This window comes from Cupressus sempervirens, chromosome 3 (assembly GCF_028749045.1).
Source record: "Cupressus sempervirens isolate cs-2001-9-10 chromosome 3, ASM2874904v1, whole genome shotgun sequence".
In the NCBI taxonomy this organism is placed as follows: Eukaryota; Viridiplantae; Streptophyta; class Pinopsida; order Cupressales; family Cupressaceae; genus Cupressus; species Cupressus sempervirens.
Window position 1 is genome coordinate 559,274,109 of NC_143120.1, and position 21,930 is coordinate 559,296,038.

At 36.5% G+C, this 21,930-nt stretch overlaps 1 protein-coding gene across 2 annotated transcripts in view; it reads left to right on the forward strand.

The window, feature by feature from the left end:
• Positions 1–21,930, forward strand: part of ISPD (Nucleotide-diphospho-sugar transferases superfamily protein) — a 224,407-nt gene that overhangs the window by 129,163 nt on the left and 73,314 nt on the right. The window lies entirely within an intron of this gene.

The window sequence follows — 21,930 nt, forward strand, 5'->3', positions numbered from 1 at the left end:
AACATATTAAAGGGAGATATCCCCTCCTTCCTTCTTGATATCCACCCTGAACAGTTCATCCTCCTCGTTTCTCACCATGCCTTCAACCAACATAAAGTTCTGATGTAGCGCTGTCACTTTTTAGCCACCAAGACCACCATCTTTTTTAAAAATATGAAATTGTAGGAAATTACTTCCTTCCTCCAAGAGAGAAGAGAGGATGAAGAAGAGAGGGATCTGTGAAATTGATCAAGGAGTTGTGTTGTATTTACACATGCACTGCTGAAAATGGGGACCCCCTCTTTTTCACTCGATAGTGTAGTGTTCAATGGAATTTTCCTTAGCCAGGCAACATTTTTTGGGTTTCATAGTTTCTTGGTTTTCATCAAATAGGTTGGTTAAGCCAGGAATGCCTAGGTTGAGGTGTCGAATAAGGAAATTTTGAAAGGATTGAATATCAATTGCAAAATTGCAATTGTTGACTTATAATATATCGTTAATAACGGACGCTTTTACTCAATGAGTATTCATTATTCATTATCCTCAACATGGCCCCCATTTAATTATAAAGTCAATTTATAACTTTATAATATAACTTAAATAATTAAACATCGTGAAGGTCATTAAAAAAATTAATACGTCATTAAATACTCATTATTGTGATGTAGACCACAACATCCTTTGTTTGTGCGACTCCTTGAAATTAAGATATGAAAGAGAGGAAAGTTCATTTTAAAGAGGAAAGAAGAAGAGGAGGAGAGGATTTAAAGAAGGATTAATGGAAGAGGAAAGGAACGAGAGGAAAATATTAATAAGGAAGTGGCGTTTTCAAATGGTTGCCATGATGAAAGGATGTGACTCTTTAAGTTAAGATAATTTTATTAATGTCCAACAAGAGACCTAAAAGGATCTAAGGGATTGAAATTTTACAAATAATGGAAACCCCACAACAGGGACACCAAATGCTTCCAGAAAAATAACAAAGCAACAATGCAACCAAGAAGCAAAGAAAAGATGCCACGAAAAGGACTAGTGGTCCTTCTTTGGCCGGAAGAAGTCCATTGCCGAAGGATAAGGAACAGGGTGACCAAGGGTCCCAAGACATCTCTCAATTTTGTTGGATGAGGAATTTCACTATCTAGTGAGTCCAAAATAGGGTCTCACTAATTTGATGTGGTTGGGAGTAGGAGTGCAGAATTGTTGCTTCATGCCCCTGGTGGGGAACATGGGCGCATAAAAGTCAGTGATACGCTGATCCAAAACTTGGTGTTGAGGAAAAAAAGCTGCAACGTATGGTCTCAAAGCTGAGTGGCCTCCTAAAAATAGAGCACCAGGCAATGCTGCCCAATGTAATTGAAAAAAGTCGATAAGGACCTACAATCTTGGAAAAGACAGTAGAACGTCCCTCTGATCTCATATTAGATGGGACAACAAAAGGTCAAGTGAATCCCGTTTCTGTCTCCCCCAAGGTATATAAATGGCAAATATGGTCCTTTCGGTTGATGTGATGGTCAGTGTGGTATCTAAGCTGGTGGGATCCAACTCTGAAAGAACCGGGAGAGATACGAAGGGCATGACAACAACGTCGGGTCAAATATGCAGGATGCATGATAATCCCATCACAAACCTCTAAGAAGTGTTCAGCATAAAAGTCCACCTGTGGACGCAGCCTTCTCAGAGGGTTGATCCAAGTAGTCCTAATGTACAGTCTGTAAATATTGAGTCTCACATGCCCATTCAACTTTTGACAAGAGGGGAGGAAGTGAGCGAGAGCATCCATAGAAAATTGATAGGGAGGGAGACTATCAATCTCAATCTTGATCAAACCCAGTAGAGTAGTGGCCTGAGCGTACCAACAACAGGCCCTAGTGGATGGATCAAAACCAACAACGATCGAAGAGCAGTAAGCGAGGTATGAATATCCATGTCAGCCACCGGTTGAATGCAATAATCCCTAGAGGCGGTAAAGAAACCAAACTAGATTGAAGATGACAAGAAGTTTGAAGGGATGAGCTCCAAACTCCGCCAAAATAATGTTGTGGGGAACAAAACGATGACATTTGATGATACTCCCAAGGAAAAACGTCTGAACCTGCTCAACCAAGGGCTAGTTCAGTCTAGGAGGGAGGGGCCCCAAACCACTAAACCATATAAAATTGTGGGTCTAACCAAAGAGTCTAGAAGGGACAATTTGGTGGAAGTGTCCTGAAAAATGGTTTCTGAAGCACTCTCTCTAAAATGGAAAGGGAGCCCAGTCCTTTATTATTCCTTGGTCAAACAATAGGTCTCAAGCTGAGACAGGGGCCAAAAAACTTAACTCTGAGGTAAGTGTATGAAGAAACAATCTCTATCAGCTAACCTTGTAAACAAAAATGTAGGTGTGAAGTCTTCAAATAGTTGAAGACCATAACCCGAGTCTTACTCAGGTTCACAACTAGTTGACACTGGTTGCAAAAAGAGGACAACTTATCAAGAAGCCTCTAAAGCCTCTTAGGGGAAGGTGCTAGTAGAATCACATCATCAACAATTGGGAGAATAGAGATCATGACCTAGTGTAAGTAGTAGCTGTCACCGGGGAGCAAGGAATCTTGGAGGTAAGCCTCAAGCTCATCAATATAGATGCCAAACAAAGTTGGTGAGATAGGGCAGCACTATTTCACTCCAATGATGCTTTGGATCGGGTCCGAAACGCCCTCTGGAGTCCTGAATCTGTACACAATAATCTCATAAAGCCTCATGATTGCCGACAATGTAGTCCTTGAAACACCAATGTCTCTAAAAAAGTGCCACTTGGGGGACAAAATCAAATGCCCTGCATAACTCTACAAAACAGGGGTAGACTTTCGCTGAATAGTGACGAATCTCCTCAATGATAGTTTACAACGCCAAGATATAGTCTGTGGTTTGAAAGTCTACCTATAAACCCGCCTGACCTCTTGCCCTACAATGTTCCTTGTCACGCACACCGCTAGGAATGATGTTAAGTGCAGTGGTGTTGAGTTTGGCAAAGGCATGCTTGATCATGATGGTCCTATAGTTGCTAGGTTCGAAACCAACTCAAATTTATGAATTGGTTAAATCACGTTTCTCGACCAAGAGTCCAAAAAATTGGTGCACACAAATCTATGAAAGAGCACGAGAAGATAGGAGCCTAGAACCGAAATACCAAGCTTGAGGACCTCTGCCTAGAATTCTTCTTCATTAGTTGCTTTGCTACATCTCAATAATCTAATAGCCTCATAAATGTTGGAGGGAGTAAATTAGTGGTAGAGGGGAGGGGGGGAGGGGTGAATGGAGGGCTAGACGGGGATGTCATAGAGAGTGGAGGCATGTGAGGTGAGAAATGAAGTTCAAGGGTGGAAGACGAGGGGACAAGGTGTGCTAGAACAACTTCGACCAATAAACTAGTGTATCATGGAAGGATTTGCATTGGGAAGCAATGTACAACCATTGCTTATGGTGAAGAAAGTAGTGATACGAAAGCTGCAACTAGGAGTAAGAGGGAGAGCAAGCAGCAAAAGCCAAATGTAAAGAGTGGTGGAAGGCCTTGTAGTCATCATTGAACCATTGGTTGATAAGGTAGGTCTTATGCACGGTGCTGAGAGGGGAAGGAGAGGGGCTTTGGGGTATGGAAAGGAGAGCCAACTCCCAAATTGTAGTAGCTAATAACTCGAACATGGAAGAAACTTGGCTAGTATCTAAGAAGCAATTTGGGGGGATGAGCCCTCTAAGATGGAGGATAAAGAGGGCTTGATTACTCTTAGGATACTGGGAAAAGGTACAAGGGATAGTAGTTGCTGACGTGGGCTGATGAGGGGGGCCAAGGATTGGGGGAAAGTGGATAGAGATGTCGAGGAGGGACTGATCGGCCAACGAGAGGTGGGTGATGGTGACACGACTAATGGAGGAGATGAACAAGGTGCTAGCTAAGACATAATCCACAATACTCACTCCCCCACATTGAGGCTAGCAACTCAAAAGCTTAGAGGCGAGGTAGCAACAAAGACCATTCAAAATCGTCAGGTCGAGGGACTCGCAAAATTGAAGAAGGTGGTGGGTGTAGCATGAAAGAGGGCCATGAAAATCCTTAAAGAGGAGCTGGAGACACCAAACTGTTGGGCTTTGTCTCGTGAGTGCAAATCAGGTTAGAGTCACTATCATGTAGAGAAACCTGCATATCCCTCATTTGTGCAGTAAAGTCACCCAAATTAACAATGTCACTTAGGCGGAAAACTTGGACATACACTCGTGTAAATCCAAAAAAGGGTCACCGTCCTCACAATCGTGCACGACATATGGAGAGGAAGCCAATGGAAAGTAACATACTACCATGAAGATATCTCTAAAAGGGTTGTAATTATGAGTGTTTGTGACTATTCAAAAAGATTGTAATTATGAAGTATAGCAACTTTTCGAAATGATTGTGATTTCGAAGGGTTGTGACTTTTCGAAAGGATTGTGATTATGAAGGGTTGTGACTTTTTAGGATAGAGATGACAAATATGACAAGATTCGCAACTTAAACTATATTACATCCAAATCATATTTGACTCCTTATTCGAGAGGAGGTGATAAGTAAATTAAACCTATGTGGATTGCATTGAACAACCACTTCTAATTATCCTTTCAAGGTTTGAATTGTACTTAGGGATTGTTATTTGTAATGTTTCAATAGATATTTGTTATATGGACTTCATGGATTTCCATCACTTTTCCCATTGGCCAATACCTAGTTAGAAATGGAAAAGCATCTCAATGGACTTGATTACGAGACTCCCCAAATTATAGGGGAAGGATTGCATTTATGTCATGGTAGATCATTTGATCAAATATGCACATTTCTTTGCCATTCCTACTGAATGTCAGATAACTTAGGTTGTTGGGTTGTTTTTTCCAAGAGGTACTACAACTACATAGCCTTTTACGGAACATAGTCAGTTATAGGGAGAGTCATTTCCTCAACACCTTTTGGATGCAATTGTTTTGTTTCACAAGAATGGATGCAATTGTAAACAAGTGGTTGGAGGGCTATCTCCGGAACTACATTTCAAACAAAAAGCGTGGATCCGCTAGCTTCATTTACCAGAGCACTAATACAACACTACCTATAACATGTTAATAAATATGTCACCATTCAAGGCACTATAATTATGATCCTTTGTCATTTGTTGATTCGACATTAAGTGACAATCGTGCATTGAGGGCCAAAGATTGGTTGTAGGAGAATTTGGATATCTTGAGGTCTCTCAAAGACAACATGGAAAGGGATCAAAATCAACATAAGATGTATGTTGATTGACAAAAGATAGAGAGGACCTTTACAGTGCAAAATTTGGTCTACCTCCAGCTACAATCGTATAGGAAATCTTCCTTCAAGGGAAGTGGTGCCAAGAAGTAGAAGCCACACTTCAATGGACTATGCTAACTGGTTTGGAGAGTGGGTGAAGTTGCCTACGAAGTTGAACTTAGAGAAGGTAGTTGGATTCACAATATTTTTTAAGGGAGTTAGTCTGCGTGTCACAATTTCTGCGAAACTTTGATCCATTGGCAAAGAAGGAAAATTTAATCTGGAACTTGCAAAGATCATTGGCGTTAGAGGGAAAAAGATGAGGTTGCGCACCATCAAGGAGTATCTAGATTGTTGGAAAGACTTGTCAATCGAAGATGCCACATGGTAGAGTGAACAAATTTTGGAGCTTTTGAGTTTGCAATTGCCAGAGGGAAAGCAATTATTTTGCAGGGAGCATTGTAATGTCCCCAATATAATTAAGTAGTTTAATAAAAAATAATTATCTATATGGTCCCAAAACTTAAGAACAATACTTTCAAGCCCTTTTTATTAGTTATAAATGTTTTATTTGTGTTGGCTCATTTGTAATCCTTTGGGAAGTTTCGGAGAGCCTATATTTAAGGTCGAGTCAGTTATTATTGTAGGCATGCTGAATATGATATTTTGGTTTATACATGCAAATTCTACTTGGAGTTCAATTTGTCTGCTATTTTAGAGGTGCAAGATTCTCCCTACTATGGCATTTGCAATTTGATGGAGTCACTTCTTGCCTTATTCTGCTCATGGTCCACATCTATAATAGCTGTACCTGACAAAGTCATATTCAAAATATTTCTAGATCTTGCGTTTTTAATTACGCATCCATTTAATTATACTCATAAATACTAGGGTTGCATGCATGATCGAAAGTAGAGTAGGAATCGATGTAGGAAGGAATTTGGAAATGAGTAATCAGACTGACTGCACTGATGTAGACCCAGTGTTCCATCACAACTCATCCACCATACAATACCTCAGTATTTATTGGACGAGTGTTGCATCTATATTGTACAACCTTGGCAATTTTGTTATACAGGTGAAGTAATTCCACCATAGGACTTGGCCTACCATCATATCACATTCTATCATACAGGCTAGACATATTGACTAAATTTTGCCTAGGGAAGGTCATTAGGTGTACAATACAATTGTTACTCCTACCATACAACTTAGAAATTTACCATACAACATACACTAACTCGAAATTACCAAACACAATAGCATTTGATCATACAAGCACAACAATGTGTTGTTTGTGAGTGTTCTCAGTGTAAAATTAACTCAAGAAAGGGGTGCTATACATATAGGTTACAAAGGCAAGACATTACAAAAATGCTTACCTCAGATGCTCCTATCTACTTTTTGGAATCCATTTGGCACCCAAGAATGATCTTTTTGGAAAATAATAACTTTGCCTTCGAAATACCAAAATGGAGGCCAAACAAGAAGAGAGAAAAATAGAAAACAAAATGATATACTTTAACAATGAATGGCTTCATAAAGGGTTGGTTTAGGGTATTGTGGAAAAATAAATAAAAAATTCTTTAAAATGCTCACTAGTCAAATTTCACCTTTTTGAAGTTTTTTCATTCAAAACTTTGCAATGGCACCCAAATGGGCCCGAGTGCATCCACTTCCTCTGGGTGCATCTAGATGTGCTTAACAATGCATTTAGATCCACCCATTGGGGGTGAATGCACTTCTTGTATGCATTCCACTATCAAATTTGTGCCTGAATGCATCCACATCTAAAGGTGGGGAGTTGATTCATGAATCTGGTAACACAAAAATTAAGGTGTTCATATTGATTTTCCATCACATCACAGTGGGATAAAATACGCTGTTTGTAACAAAACTCTCCAAGACTAGGGGTGTTTCTGGCAACATCTCTAATGACATCTACAACAAGTGATATGATGAAGCAAACATATCTACTAACAAAACTATGAAAAAAGCATAATAATTAGTCTCAAATGACAAGTTTGAAATTAAAAACAAAAATTACAAATTTAATAATAAAATATTCAATTTATTATAAAATAACGAATTCTTACCTCACAATGGACCACCAATCATCATCAAGGATATTTTGCTTGACAACTTTATCATCAACAATGTTTGCATTAGGTCATTTTCTCTACTTTGGACTAACCATCATCAATAATAAAGGCTTGCATGTCAGTTATTTTGTTTAACAAAATGAATACGTTGTATTTCATATCTTCATAAATTTGAAGAATTTCTCCTTCAAAAAGTCTTGAAGATGGTTAAGTGTGGTGGTTGCAAAAGATTATTTGAATATCTCTAATTTTCGACACCATTTGGTTCACCCAATTCATTTGCATAAGCCTTTCATTGTTGTAATGTACCGGTTTTTACACCATCTAGTTCTTTGAGTGTTTGCCAGTCTTCAGGGTTTTCCTTAGTTTCTTAGGTGTGCCAAAAGTGTTCCAAGGTCCTGATGGAACTCTAATTTTAGAGGCTCCATTCTTGTACATTTTCATATCTTTTCATTGTTATGTTGTGTCTATGACAGGAGTTTACATGCCATATATTAATGATTATAGGGAATCAAATTGTAATGGGAAAGAGTACTGTGAAGGTTTGAGTGATCCATTAGAAGAAGTTGTTGATTTGCTGAAGAAGAAAGTATTAGTCTTGTTTCTCTCCAAGCTGCTAAGTTTTTTCCAGATATCTTGGTTCAACTAGGAATAGGAAGAATTTCTAGTTTGTAAACAGGGTTATAATATGCTGAGTCTTCTTATTTATTACATGAATTTGAGTTATCTTTATCCAGCTTGTGATTTCGATCCAGAATTTACTGGGACACTTGTAGTTAAAATATGCTAAAATCATAATTTGGAAATTCTTTTATTTTGGGCTTTGAAATCCAGAAGACTACAACATTATTAGATGTACAGAGACAGGAGCGTTGATTGAATTGACATACACAAACCTTCATAGATATGCAGAGAGGCAACTACATATACAAGTTCGACAGCGTATCACACAGTTCAGAAGTACAGATAAAATAAAATCATTCCTTCTCTTTATGGAATATTTCCATATGTTGGTTTAAAGTTCTGTCTTTGAGGAAATGAAGAGACATATTCCTAAGAAGCATGAAAAATCTGTCTTGGCAAAGCTTGCTTGTGGGAGCCCTGGCTGGTTTGATGGGTCAGACACAGTCAATCGAATATGAATTCAAAGGAACCTGGGATGGATTGATTACCATTGTTCAAAGACAAGGTTGGAAGCAACTGTTTGCTTGACTGAGTATCATTTGGATTTGCTTCTTATGATGGCATGAAATCTTTGCTCCGAATTCTGTCTCGAGAAAATGCTCATAGTTGAAGTAAAGACTAAGACAATGCAGAGTCTATTGTATTTTGTTACCATGATGAAAGTCATTTACTCGCTTTGTCTGGTACAATGATTTTCTAGAAATAAAGCACTCTCCGTTATGAATCAATCTGAAGAAACTGCTTATTTAGATTGGACACTTGACAAAAGCGAGGATGCACCGTTAAATGGAACGAAACACAGACAATAGAAATGGTTCCTTTCCCACTCTAAACAGAAGCAACACAACATTTTGATACTCCTGTTGGTCCAGTTTTTCTTGGAATTGTTGATTATTTTGATATTATTGATACACCAATAAATCTGGGCACTAAATGCATTGCAAAAGGGCAAAAAGCATAGAACGTTCGAAGATGTTCCAAAGATACTCACAACAATGAGAATTTGGAATACTAAAAAGTTAATGCCATGATTAAGAAAAGGGGAATCAAAGTCTGCATAAGATTAACTAAAGAAACCATCCCTCAGATTCCATTGCAAATTAATCATTTTTGCATACGCGTCGGCAGAGGGTGTCGCCTGAATTAATCTTTGTGAGATTTCAAACATGCGGTTATATAAATTTGAGCACTCAACGCAAAGAAATATCAACAATGAACGTGCATGGGAGTTCACGAAATCACATCAGGAGTTTTGCAAGCTTTTCCGGGCTCGAGAAGCACATTATTTGTTATGAGTAATTGATTTCTAATGTTATCCTGTGTTTTATGTAGGAGCCCGTGTGGATCTGTAGGCGAAGGCAAAAATGGTCGGCATCAGGTTTTGTACACGATAGTGCCTACGAAAAATATAAAGGATGGAGCATAGTCAGATTCTCAGAACAAGCAATTCGAACAAACAATCAATCTGAAGTTTGAACGCCTGGAGGAACTGCTGGAAAGTATTAAATGCAAGTGAAGAACGCAAGCCCGCTAAAGAATTTGGATCCAGCGTGAAAGGCAGCGAAGACGTGAAGAGCTCCTGCATTATATTATGATCAGATTCGGATGTATGAAGTGACATCTTGATCATCAAAAATGAAAGCAGAAGAATAAATTTACGCCAGTTATTAAACTGTAGAGTTGGAGCCGTTGGAAATAATATAAGACTTAAAACAAAGTTAAGCAATAGTTATATTTTAATATAACCACAGTTGTATTATAAGCAATGAGTTGGTTGCTTGAATATGAAAAGGTGCGACTCTTAAAGTGAAACCAACACCTTTCAAATGTATATAAATGTTGATAAATCCAAACCAAGGGGGGAATTCATTGCCTTTAAAAATTGATATTGAAGCTATTGTAATAGAAAAATCTTCATAAAATATTGTTAGAGTTTTCCTTCTAAGGAGAAGTTTTGAGATTTGAACTAAGTAGGAGAAGTTGAAATTTTCTTGAGCATAACCTTTCAAACTTGCATAGGATCAAGCGGGTGTTGAATTGATCACTGATGAATCGAGAGTGTCTTTAACACCAATTTTTCCGGCAAAGTAATTTGTAAGATTTTCATTTTGTTTTGGAGTGGGAGTATATATACTTTGTCCTTTATGATCTTGTTGATTATTTGTTTATAATTCATCATTCTCGATAGGTACACCAAGTTGTTCATTGCTGTTTAGATTTGATAAAATACTAGTAGTGCAAAGTGTTGTCTTTTTCATTGCTAGTATCTATTGTGTCCACACAACGTTTAAAAGCATGATAGACTGATCTAAATATGCAGAAGTGAAACAATTTGTGGCGTCGTAATAGTTGAATTATCAGCAAATACAATATCATCAATATTATAAAGTTGTACATAAAGAATATGCACTTGACTCTATTACCCAATTAGAAGTTGGCATTGATCAGACATTTGCTCATTTAAGTTTAAATTCGAATACCGGCATTTCTCCATCTTCTTCTTTAAAGGATTTAATTTTGTCTAATAATTTGTCTTAACCTTTTCTTTTTAGCAAACACATAAAATTGAAAAATAATAATTGAAACTCGAAGATAAATAATCGAGAACGTTTCTTTGATGCTTGCCGATCAAGGAGTTTGTTTGATTGCTATAATCCGCTATAAATCATGTTGGAATTGAGTTTTGCCATCCAGGATTTAGGTAAACAGGCCTTGGTCCAGCGGAACCTAAAGCGCAGAGGATTTAATCCTGTTACGTTGGCCAAAATCAGTTAGATACCCAGCATCGAGCAGGCAAGGCTCGTAGGTTTCTAACTGGTGATTTTGATAACCAACAAATTGGCGACTCTACTGGGGAAGTCGCAAGTAAGGTTTACTTACTCCAGGACCAGTTTAGAGTTTCATTTAGGCAAAAGCCTAGAGGCGAGATTTCAGATTTCATTTTCTTTCACTTAGATATAGATACATTAGTAAGTTTTCTTTTGTTTCCATTTTTCAGATTCCAAGATTCAGATTTTTAATCATCATTGTGATAAAATCTACAAATCTTTTCTAAAAATTTCAAAGCTGTGCTCAAAAGTCTTAAAGTTTTGGCTAAAATTTTCATTTTATTTAATTCACATAAAATCAGCAACTAAAAGGAGATCTCTTTTCTTACTTTCAGCAAATTGTTTTTCAAGTTATTGGCATAAAGCTTTGCTGGATAAAGAACCCAAATTTTCATTTCTTTGTGTTTAAAAGAAATTGGCAACTCTATTGTATATTTGGATCAGCATTTGTTTAATTTTGCAAGTGTATGTGGGGTAGAAGATCGGTAAACCCCCAGCATAAAAGACTTGCGCAACTCACTTTTGAAAAGAAGCCGAAGAATAAGAAAGGTAAAAATCAGAAGGCAAAGATGTTTTATACAGGACATAGAAATTTTTAGGAAAGAGCTAATATGTTAACAACCTGAAGTTTGTGAATCAAGCCATAATAGCCCCGAAAATGAAGAAAACCCGTTCTTTCACATTCCTAGAATGGATGAAGAGCCTCAATGTGAAATAACTCGTATAGAAGACAATGATGAACAAGAACAAATAATGTAGCGGGGCATGATAATAAGGAAAATGGCTGAAACTATGAATGGAAATAGCGCAATATTGGCAAAAGCGTTAAAAATGCAGCCGAATGATATCCTAGCGAAAATAGGAATGTCAAAAGACCTTATTACTTCCCCACCTAAACCTTCTAATGAAAAAGGATCAGATAGGTGGAGGGATGAAAAATCAGATCAAAATACTCCGCCTAGGTATAACCCACCTCACAGAAAGAATTTGGAGGCACAATATGCTACTAATCATGATAATCTGCTCTATGAGAATAGAAGAGAGAGAAATCAAGATAACAATTTTAATAGATATAATAATCAACAAGCATGGAACAATGGACAAAATAATAGAGGAATTCAGCAAAATAGTGGGAATACTAGACAGCCTTATGGGGCAAATCAGAATAACAATAGTCAAAACCTTCAAGGATATGTGGCTCGAAATCAGGGAAATAGAAACCAAGTGATGCGGCAACCTATGGCAATTAAACGCTATAGGCAGCTTGATTTCAATGGGATTCATGGATATCCGAATTCTATTACAAATGATTTGAGGAATACCATCCCAAAATTTTTAGGAAATGGAACTGAATCAGCTGAAAGACATGTTATCAACCTGAAAAATGTGATTGAAGATTTTGAAGAAGAACATGAGGATGTGTTCATGAAATTATTTGTTCAATCATTAACTGATGACGCTGCGGAATGGTATAGAAGTTTGCTAGATAGATCAATTTCTGGCTGGTGTAATTTTGCAGATCAATTTATTGAGCAATTCGGGGATCACACTGATACATCTTTTGCATCACATGAATTGACTAACATTAAGAAGAACTCAAATGAATCAGTGTCAGAGTTTAACAAAAGATTTAATAAAGTCCTCAACAGAATTCCAAGAGAAACTAGGCCCGTAGATTCATTTTTGGATTGATTTTTATTTAAGTGCCTTTGATAGCAAAACTCACTATGAAATAAGATCTCATAGACCTTCCTCGCTACCCCAAGCTTTTAGAGTTGCCATGACCATTGAAAATGATAGGAAAGCGGCAGGAAGAATTAATAAGAGGGATGATTCCAAATTGTATAATCCAAAAAATCCTAAGAAGGATGAACTCAAAGAAATAATGGATATATTAAAAGAGATAAAAGTCAAACAAGGTAGAAGTGAGAGGCCACCCTTTAATAGAAATGAAAGAGTAAGATTACATGATATGCCTTATAACACAACCTAGAAGGATGGAAAACCGGAGAGACCAACTCTTGCTAAAGATACACTTGATCCTTTGAAGAAAGTGAATATTGTTGATGATGGCCCATGGTGTGATGCGTGCAGGCTGCCCCACGATCCTAATCATTGCATCGTTGCACAAGCTATTTTTGAAGAAAGAAATCAAAATGAGGAACAACCTGTAGTCAACACAATATCATTTGAACCAATATGGGGAAGGGATGAAGATGACTCTGGGGATGAAGATCAAAATGCTGATTATTATTACAGGGGCTCTAACCAGCAGCAATGTACTCAACAAGTCTTTTCAGATGAAGAAGATAATCCTACTTTTCGTAGATTAACACCAGAAGAAAGAAGAGCTTATACTATTGCAGCAGTTGAGCACGCTAAACATACATATCAAAGAAGGAATAAAGAAAATAATGCTGATCAAGGGACTCTTGCTGGTATATTTGTTAGGAATCAGCAGTAGATTGAAGCATCTAAGAAGCCTGAAAATCAGGCTCAAACCAAACAAAAGGAAGGTAATCAAACTTATAAAATTACCAAGCAACCAGTTGTGCAAATTAATGGTAAGAAAATATCTGATTGTCATAGTTTCATGAGTCATGCTTTATCTCAATTAAAGATTACTGTGCCTCTAATGGATATGATGAAATTTTCTGATTACAGGCATGAAACTGTGAAGATATTGTCTAGTGTGCAAGATATTGACAATAAAGATGATGTTAAAAATAATGAAGAAACACCTATTGTGTATCTAAGAACAACATTAAATAAGAGGACAAATCAAGTAGACCCGTTCTATTTAACATTGTTGATAAACAATAAATTGGTAAAAAATTGTATGATTGATTCTGGCGCAGCAGTCAATATTATGTTTGCTGATGTAATGAAGGAAATAGGACTTAAAGTTGATACTCCTTATGGAAAGTGTTATGCCATGGATAACAGATCTGTACCTGTAGTTGGAATAATTAAAAATGTTGAATTTTGTTTTCCATCATTTCCGCATATATCATACAGAACTGACATTACAATAGTTGAAATATCAGCAAGCTATGGTGTGTTGTTATCTAGGCAATGGTCAAATTTGGTTGGAGGTCGTGTGCAGTTAGATATGTCCTATGCTACTATTCCTATAGGAGGCAAGGAAATACGAATCGAAAGGGAACCCCAGTCATACTATTTGGTTGAAGATTACATTTCGGATCCCAAGGTTAACTTTTTCCATTCGGACATGGACAACTTCCAAGTAAGCATAACCAAACATACTTCTAAGATTGTTGATCCAATTTCAATTTATGTAAAAGAAAATTGTAATGATATTTGGCAAATGTTTTTTGATGGCGCATGTAGTAAGGAAGGAAATGGGGCTGGCATTATTTTTGTTTCGCCGTCAGGTAAAACTTTTATATTTTCTTTCTTACTAAATTTTGAATGCACTAATAATATTGCTGAGTATGAGGCGTTAGTCATTGGTCTTGGTATTGCTAAAGCATATAGGATTAAAATGCTCTCTGTTTTAAGGGATTCAGATTTAATTGTTTCACAAATTAGGCATAAATTTTCAACTAGGAACCTGAGATTAAAACAATATCGGAACTATGTATGGGATTTGATAGAATTCTTTGATGCCTTTTCAATCAAATGGGTCGATAGATCAACCAATTACCTAGCTGATATAATGGCTAATCTGGCTATTAGGCAAATGGATATCCCATTTGATGAAGTTATTCAGATTGAAATGAAAAACAGACCTTCTATACCAGACAATGTTCAAAACTGGCAAGTTTTTAAGGACGATAATGATATCATTAAATTTTTGACTTGCCAAGGAGATTATGAAAATCAATTCATTGATTGAAATGGGTACATCGAACAAGAAGACGGTAAGGAAACATTGTTTGGAAAGGAAATAATGCAGTTAAAAACCAATAAAATACCAAAAGGTCTTGTTTCTTTAGAGCAAATCTTTGACGAAAAGGAAAGTCCAAAAAATAGCAAATCTACCAAGATCCAAAATGAAATTGAGGAAATAAATTTGGGAAGTGAAAGTTCTCCCAAAAAGGTTTACATAGGAAAGAAATTGTTAACAAAAATAAGGGCTGACCTAATTGCTTTATTAAGAAAATATAGACACGTCTTTGCTTGGAGCTATGATGAGCTTAAAGCGTATAGGGAAGATTTGTTTCAGCATGAAATACCTTTGAAACCCGATACCAAACCATTTAGACAAAGACAACGTCCGATAAATCCAACATTAACTCCAAAAATGAAAGATGAACTCATCAAATTAAGAGACGCCGGAATTATAAAGCCTATAAGGCATTCTACATGGGTTTCAAATTTAGTCCCAATTAGAAAGAAGAATGGAGATATACGGTTATGTATAGATTTTAGAAATTTGAATATATCTTCCCTTAAGGACAATTATGCATTACCTAACATGGAGATTTTATTACAAAAGGTAACCGGTAATGAATTACTATCTATGATGGATGGATTCTCGGGTTATAATCAAGTCAAAGTGAAAGAATCTGAACAATATAAGACTGCTTTTACCACACCTTGGGGTACCTATGTCTATGCTAGGATGCCTTTTGGGTTAACAAATGCAGCGGCTACCTTTCAAAGGGCAATGGATGTTGCTTTTGATGGATTGATTGATTTGATCATGGTTGTCTACCAAGACGACCTTATTGCTTATTCAAAGAAAGCAGAAGACCATTGTAAGCATTTAGAAAAGATTTTCATAAGGGCCCTTGAATTTGGAATCTCTTTGAACCCTAAAACATGTCAATTTGGGGTAACTGAAGTAAAATTGTTAGGTCATATCGTCTCCAAGGAAGGGGTTAGAATTGATCCTGAACGGGTAGCAACCATTGATAACATTCAGATACCTAAAACGACTAAGGGAATCCAATCTTTATTTGGGCAAATAAATTTTGTGAGAAGGTTCGTTTCTAATTTTGATGAAATTATTAAACCTATTGCTAAGATGCTTAAGAAGGGTGCAAAAATTGCTTGGGATAGTGAGGCTGTAGGGGCATTCTCTAAGATAAAACAAGCTATAAAAGAAGCCCCGGTTCTAAAATCTCCTGATTTTAAGAAGCCGTTCCAGTTATTTTCATTTGCCTCTTACCATACCATAGCCGCGATCATGCTACAAAAGAACGATGAAGGATACGAGCAACCAATTGCATTCTTTAGCAAGAGTTTACAAGCAGCTGAATTGAATTATGATATAAATGAAAAACAGGCTTATGCTTTGGTTAAAGCAATTAAATCTTTTTGACCTTACTTAGTAGGGGCTGAAGTTATCGCCTATGTGCGAAATGCTACCATTAAAGACATATTTAGACAATCTGAAACCACTGGAAGACAATGTCGTTGGATAAATCAAATCCAAGAATTCAATGTGGACATTCAGATTACCAAATTAGTTAGAGGGCAGGGTCTAGCTAAGCTTATGGCAGAGTCAAATTTAGAGGCTGTGCAGGTCAACCAAATTAGTGAGGAACATGCTAAAGTTAGTATTGGGAGATGCCCCTGGTACGCAGATATAGTGTATTATTTGCAGCATACTACATGTAGAGATAATTTGAATGAGAATTAGAAAAGGACCATTAAGTTGCAAGCTGCAAAATATGTTTTGATTCAGGGTGATTTGTATTGGAAAAATCAAGATGGGATTTTATTGTTTTGTTTAGATATTGCGCAATTAGAAGTTATTCTCAAGGAAATGCATGAAGGGGTTTGTGGGGGTCATTTTTCGGCAAAGACTACAGCTCATAAGATATTGCGAGCAGGTTAGTATTGGCCTAAGCTTTTGAAGGATTGCCATACATATATTCGAAAATGCGAAGCTTGTCAGAAATTCTCTGGTAAATTAAAATATGATGGCGCTCTCCCATTAAGGACAATGCAGGTGGAAGAGCCATTCCAAATGTGGGGGATTGATTTTATAGGAGAGATCACTGAAAAATCAAGCGGTGGACATAGTTGGATTTTAGTAGCCACTGATTGCTTTACCAAATGGGTGGAAGCTATACCTACTCGGTAGTCAAGAAGTAAAGTGGTTATTAAATTTCTTATGGAAAATATCTTGACTAGATTTGGAGTCTCGCAAAAAGTCATAGCAGATAATGGTACGTGTTTTAGGTCTAACGAATTTGTTGAGTTTTGCAGGAAGTATGGTATTGCAATTTCATACTCATCTCCATATCACCCCCAAGGTAATGGACAAGTGGAATCTAGCAACAAAAACATTCTGAAGATCATCAGAAGAATGCTCGAAAATAATAAACGCGCTTGGGATTCAAAGCTAAATTCGGCGTTATGGGCAGACAGAATCACAGTAAAAAAGTCAACAGGTTTCTCTGCATTTAATCTTGTTTATGGTAAAGAGGCCAAGCTTCCCTTATATAACTTGTTACCTGTTTACAAATTTGTTACCGAAGAGCAATTAGAAGATGTCAATTTTATGGAAAATAGGCTAAATGCTTTGATTGAGCTAGATGAGGTTAGAAGGTTAGCACAGGAGCAAAATATAAGTAAACAGCAACAAGTCAAGTTCCTTCATGACAAAAAATCTTCTAAGAGATCTTTTAAGGCAGGTGACTGGGTGTTGAAATGGAATGCTAAAGATCAAGACAAAGGAAAGCACGGTAAGTTTGAGGCTTTATGGCTCGGACCATTTATTATTTTTGACAAAGCTGGAGAACAGTCTTACTTTTTGTAGGATACAGAAGGTCATGTTCAAGATTTCCCAGTTCATGGACAGTACCTCAAACCATTTTTTCAGTAAGCCTGAAAGGGAAGTAATTCCGCTTTTCTTTATTTTCTTTATTTTCACTCTTTTCTTTTTTTTTGTTGATTAGAAGTTTTGTTTGCGTTATTTCAAGAATTGATTGTTCCTAATCTTTTGGCAGGTTTGCTCCTCCAGAGACAACTGAATTCTCACTATGCCCACCAGGGGCATATGTCCCCGGCAAGAGCCACTGATGGAACTCTAATTTTAGAGGCTCCATTCTTGTACATTTTCATATCTTTTCATTGTTATGTTGTGTCTATGACAGGAGTTTACATGCCATATATTAATGATTATAGGGAATCAAATTGTAATGGGAAAGAGTACTGTGAAGGTTTGAGTGATCCATTAGAAGAAGTTGTTGATTTGCTGAAGAAGAAAGTATTAGTCTTGTTTCTCTCCAAGCTGCTGAGTTTTTTCCAGATATCTTGGTTCAACTAGGAATAGGAAGAATTTCTAGTTTGTAAACAGGGTTATAATATGCTGAGTCTTCTTATTTATTACATGAATTTGAGTTATCTTTATCCAGATTGTGATTTCGATCTGGAATTTATTGGGACACTTGTAGTTAAAATATGGAAAAATCATAATTTGGAAATTCTTTTATTTTGGGCTTTGAAATCCAGAAGACTACAACACTATTAGATGTAGAGAGACAGGAGCATTGATTGAATTGACATACACAAACCTTCATAGATCTGCAGAGAGGCAACTACATATACAAGTTCGACAGCATATCACACAGTTCAGAAGTACAGATAAAATAAAATCATTCCTTCTCTTTATGGAATATTTCCATATGTTGGTTTAAAGTTCTATGTCTTTGAGGAAATGAAGAGACATTCCTAAGAAGCATGAAAAATCTGTCTTGGCAAAGCTTGCTTGTGGGAGCCCTGGCTGGTTTGATGGGTCAGACACAATCAATCGAATATGAATTCAAAGGAACCTGGGATGGATTGATTACCATTGTTCAAAGACAAGGTTGGAAGCAACTGTTTGCTTGACTGAGTATCATTTGGATTTGCTTCTTATGATGGCATGAAATCTTTGCTCCGAATTCTGTCTCGAGAAAATGCTCATAGTTGAAGTAAAGACTAAGACAATGCAGAGTCTATTGTATTTTGTTACCATGATGAAAGTCATTTACTCGCTTTGTCTGGTACAATGATTTTCTAGAAATAAAGCACTCTCCATTATGAATCAATCTGAAGAAACTGGTTATTTAGATTGGACACTTGACAAAAGCGAGGATGCACCGTTAAATGGAACGAAACACAGACAATAGAAATGGTTCCTTTCCCACTCTAAACAGAAGCAGCACAGCATTTTGATACTCCTGTTGGTCCAGTTTTTCTTGGAATTGTTGATTATTTTGATATTATTGATACACCAATAAATCTGGGCACTAAATGCATTGCAAAAGGGCAAAAAGCATAGAACGTTCGAAGATGTTCCAAAGATACTCACAACAATGAGAATTTGGAATACTAAAAAGTTAACGCCATGATTAAGAAAGGGGAATCAAAGTCTGCATAAGATTAACTAAAGAAACCATCCCTCAGATTGCATTGCAAATTAATCATTTTTCCATACGCGTCGGCAGAGGGTGTCGCCTGAATTAATCTTTGTGAGATTTCAAACATGCGATTATATAAATGTGAGCACTCAACACAAAGAAATATCAACAATGAACGTGCATGGGAGTTCACGAAATCACATCAGGAGTTTTGCAAGCTTTTCCGGGCTCGAGAAGCACATTATTTGTTATCAGTAATTGATTTCTAATGTTATCTTGTGTTTGATGCAGGAGCCCTGTGGATCTGTAGGTGAAGGCAAAAATGGTCGACATTAGGTTTTGTACACGATAGTGCCTGCGGAAAATATAAAGGATGGAGCATAGTCAGATTCTCAGAACAAGCAATTCGAACAAACAATCAATCTGAAGTTTGAACGCTTGGAGGAACTGCCGGAAAGTATTATATGCAAGTGAAGAACGCAAGCCCACTAAAGAATTTGGATCCAGCGTGAAAGGCAGCGAAGACGTGAAGAGCTCCTGCATTATATTATGATTAGACTCGGATGTATGAAGTGACATCTTGATCATCAAAAAAGAAAGCAGAAGAATAAATTTACGCCAGTTATTAAACTGTAGAGTTGGAGCCGTTGGAAATAATATAAGACTTAAAACAAAGTTAAGCAATAGTTATATTTTAATATAACCACAGTTGTATTATAAGAAATGAGTCGGTTGCTTGAATATGAAAAGGTGCGACTCTTAAAGTGAAACCAACACCTTTCAAATGTATATAAATGTTGATAAATCCAAACCAAGGGGGGAATTCATTGCCTTTAAAAATTGATATTGAAGCTATTGTAATAGAAAACTCTTCATAAAATACTGTTAGAGTTTTCCTTCTAAGGAGAAGTTTTGAGATCTGAACTAAGCAGGAGAAGTTGAAATTTTCTTGAGCATAACCTTTCAGACTTGCATAGGATCAAGCAGGTGTTGAATTGATCATTGATGAATCGAGAGTGTCTTTAACACCAATTTTTCCGGCAAAGTAATTTGCAAGATTTTCATTCTGTTTTGGAGTGGGAGTATATATACTTTGTCCTTTATGATCTTGTTGATTATTTGTTTATAATTCATCATTCTCGATAGGTACACCAAGTTGTTCATTGCTGTTTAGATTTGATAAAATACTAGTAGTGCAAAGTGCTGTCTTTTTCATTGCTAGTATCTATTGTGTCCACGCAACGGTTAAAAGCATGATAGACTGATCTAAATATGTAGAAGTGAAACAATTTGTGGCGTCGTAATAGTTGAATTATCAGCAAATACAATATCATCAATATTATAAAGTTGTACATAAAGAATATGCACTTGACTCTATTACCCAATTAGAAGTTGGCACTGATCAGACATTTGCTCATTTAAGTTTAAATTCAAATATTGGCATTTCTCCATCTTCTTCTTTAAAGGATTTAATTTTGTCTAATAATTTGTCTTAACCTTTTCTTTTCAGCAAACACATAAAATTGAAAAATAATAATTGAAACTTGAAGATAAATAATCCAGAACGTTTCTTTGATGCTTGCCGATTAAGGAGTTTGTTTGATTGCTATAATCTGCTATAAATCATCTTGGAACTGAGTTTGGCCATCCAGGATTTAGGTAAACAGGCCTTGGTCCAGCGGAACCTAAAGCGCAGAGGATTTAATCCTGTTACGTTGGCCAAAATTAGTTAGATACCCAGCATCGAGCAGGCAAGGCTCGTAGGTTTCTAACCGGTGATTTTGATAACCAACAGGTCCTTCATGAGATTAATTCTCAGTTTTAGTAGATTTGGATATTAGTTACTAATTTTATTAGGTGCTTACATGACATTGATCTTGCTGAGTTGTTAGAATTGTCTATCTTTGGTTCTCAAAGATCACTGCAATTTAGAGTGAGCACTTTCATGGCATTGATCTTCCTGGGTTTGTTCTCTTTGGCACTTAGAGAAAGTAGCTATTTATACGAAGTGGTTGCCTGACACCAATCTTTGTGGATTTTCCTAGGCCTCGTTATTGTTGTCCTTATAGACCACTACCATTTATAATTTTTCTTCCTATGTATTGGGTTAAACTCGTCCATTTCTTCATATTTTGGTTCTTTTTCACATCTAACACCTTCTAGATCTTATCATTGCTACCCCTCAAATCCATTAGGGTCTCCACTCAAAAACCTCCACTAGTTATTGAGTATGAAGTATGGAATTTCAAGTATTGAGTGTTTGAAGATCATATGATGTGTAATGTTTGAAGTATGACAAATTGATGGTCAAGCTAGATTTTTATGTTCTATTCATGCATTCATTTCTGTTTTAATAAATCTATAGTTTAGTTTTTTACCAAGACTTCGTGTTACATCCCATATTTTTCCCTAATTTTCTTTTATGATAAAAATAGCCGTTGAACCAAAAATAAGATTTTCATGATCAAGTAGTTTATAACCATTGTGTTCATGTGAAATGGATTTAGTTGTTAGTCGTTATATTCATGTGAAATGGATTTAGTTGTTAGTCGTTATATTCATGTGAAACGGATTTAGAATTTAGCCGTTATGTTTTAAGCAAAATGAATATAGTTTTATAATCATTATGTTCATATGAAACGAAAATAGTTTTAACTATTGTTCAACCAGTTATTATTTATGGTGAAATTCTTAATGATATTATTAAGTAAATTATGAATTATGAAATT